The sequence below is a fragment of the Anguilla anguilla genome, chromosome 6, assembly GCF_013347855.1.
Source record: "Anguilla anguilla isolate fAngAng1 chromosome 6, fAngAng1.pri, whole genome shotgun sequence".
NCBI classification, from domain to species: Eukaryota; Metazoa; Chordata; class Actinopteri; order Anguilliformes; family Anguillidae; genus Anguilla; species Anguilla anguilla.
Genome location: NC_049206.1, coordinates 47,970,339 through 47,973,007, shown reverse-complemented (window position 1 = coordinate 47,973,007; position 2,669 = coordinate 47,970,339).

Genomic DNA, 2,669 nt, shown 5'->3' with positions numbered 1-2,669 from the left:
GGAATACACCCTTGCAATACTATTTCCTGTTGCATGTCACACTTCAGTGCTCCCAGCCACAGCTGGTATTTGTACAGTCAAGCTTCAGTCTACATGTGCCGCTTCTAAAGTGATTCAGATTGCTGTGAAGAAGACCACTCTTTTTTAATGATTCTAATTAAAATGGTAATATATATATACTTTTTTATTGTCTTTTGATTATAGCTTAAAAACACGGTGAGTGCACATCCCAAAACACATCCTGGTTAAAATCACATTTCAGCTAGGCTAAATATGAAGGTGGTGCCCACATTAAATCTATGAAAGAAACAAAAACACTCTCCAATCCGAGCAGGATAATACGAATGCTTGCTTATTAACACAGGGCAGTACAGCAATTAAAGTAGAGTTAAAAAGTCCCTTGATGACCAATAAATAAATGAATAATGCATAGCCTGCACTGTGGATATGTCTCTGTCATTGAGACCTGGAATTTGGTTTGCTAAATGGTAAAACCAATTCATATGACAGCAATAAGCCAGGTCATAATTGGCAATAACAGTTAATATGATCAAGCAGTGCTTTCAGGTACATTTGAATAGTTTTTTCACACTGATTACAAACCTCCTGGGAAGAAACAGCAGAACTGGACTGAAGGACTACGTTGTGTTTGTGTTATATCATCTCTTATGGCATATCATGGAGGCCTATCTGTCTGTTCTCTATGGACAAAGTAGCTATTTGATGCTATTACAGCTTGTTTCAACAGGAGAGAACAAAACAACTGACCACTTTGCAATAGTTCTTTCATACAGACAGACAAGCTCACTGTAAATGTGAATCTGTTTCTGGGGGGCATTCAGCAATACATTCAGTAATGCTGTATTTACCATATTCTTTTTTCAATATTTGGCTCCCCCATATAGACAGACATTGCATGTTACAGTCAGTTGTGATCTGACTGAATAATTATTTTCCAGTTTTTTCTCCTGAGTAAGCACCTATGGGTATGACATAGAAACATGAATATTAATAGTAGTTAAAATGGGATGGGGGTGGGGGGGGGGGGGGGGGGGGGGGGGGTTGAAAAAATGCCTATTCACATAAAGTATAACTGCAATACAATAAATTGGGAGATCACTACCATAAAACAAAAACACCTTAAGACAAAAATGATTCATGATCTTTTTTATTACTTGATATTATCATAATTTACTTGCTCAACAAATGGCCATATTCATTGCACTTACATATCATAGACAGGTTTATGCAGGAACAAGGGTACAAGCCATATAGGATTTGGACTAGCATTGCTCAATTCTAGTCCAGCTAGTTTTACTGTAGTAAGGTAGCAAGATGTACAGTAACAATTATAATGGTTTGAGTTTTCAATCGATTATATAGATTCTAATGAGCAATCTGTCATTTTATATTATGACATTTAAAGCCTCTGTGTCTCATCAAAATGACAAAATCTAATCTTTTCCAAATAAGATTAATCACTCAATGTTTAAACGATCTGCCACACAGAGGAAATAAAGCTTGCATCTGATTCGGTTCATGCGAGGAAAAAGCTAGGGCTTGAACTGAGATCATTGCTTTGGTATTCACAGAGTACTGCCTTCAAATCAGCCAGAGCGAGGCTGGGACCACACTGTGTGTCATACTTCAAACAATGAAGCATCTGGACAGCAGATATAGCAGATCTGCGACCGCCGAACGCCCACAGATTCACACCATCTGAGCTGTACGCTGATTAGTTTGCACACTGCTCACATTTTGCTTGTTAGCCTAGGGCTGTTTAGCTGCATGTGCTCTGGATCAAAGTATTGCAGTGTTGGAGTCTGATGTGACTGCATGATCAAAAACAGAGGCTGAGTGGTGTTGGCTGTGAGGGCCAATATAACAAATGTATTGTATGCTTTCTCCCACTGTTTGGTAGACCTATACAAAGGATGATATTAAAGTTTCCTTCCACATATTATCCCTGAGTACAACCTCCCATTAAACTGGTGAGGTCTGGGTACTATTATTACAATTTTGTACCCATCCATTGCAATATTTGATGGTACTGGATTATATTAATCTCTTCTTTTATTTTTATCAAGAATGCTTTGTCAATAAATTGCAAGCACCAGAGGGAAAGGGCACTCATCTGGAGCAGTAGTACTGCAGAAAATTGCCAAAAGGACCATATTTTAGTAGAATTATTCAACCCTGACATTTTATAATTAGAAGCATAAAACGGTAGGCTGGAAGGAGCATTTGAATGACAGTGTCCAAAAGTGTTGGAGGCTGTTAGTATTGGAGTTAATGAGGCGCATAAGAAGTGATCACTGGGGACAGCTGTATGCTAGCAGTTCTCTGTGTGCATGACTGGGGCTTTCTGGCCCATGTTATGTTTGCCATCACTGAAGAATGCCTTTAAAGCTGCCCAAATGCTTTTGCTAATTTGTACACTAATTAACAAGCTCCAGCAATTGGCTGTTAATGAATGGTGGAATGTCACTATCATGAACATTGCCCGAATTATGCACGCACGAACACATGCGCGCGCACAGAAATTATCATGTTGATTTGGATTCTTTCTGAGTTTATGTTTAATTATTTTATTTTAGTAATGTGGAAAAAAAGTATATTCGCTTCACATACAAAATGTCCCGCTTAAAATTATCTAAATTAATATAAGT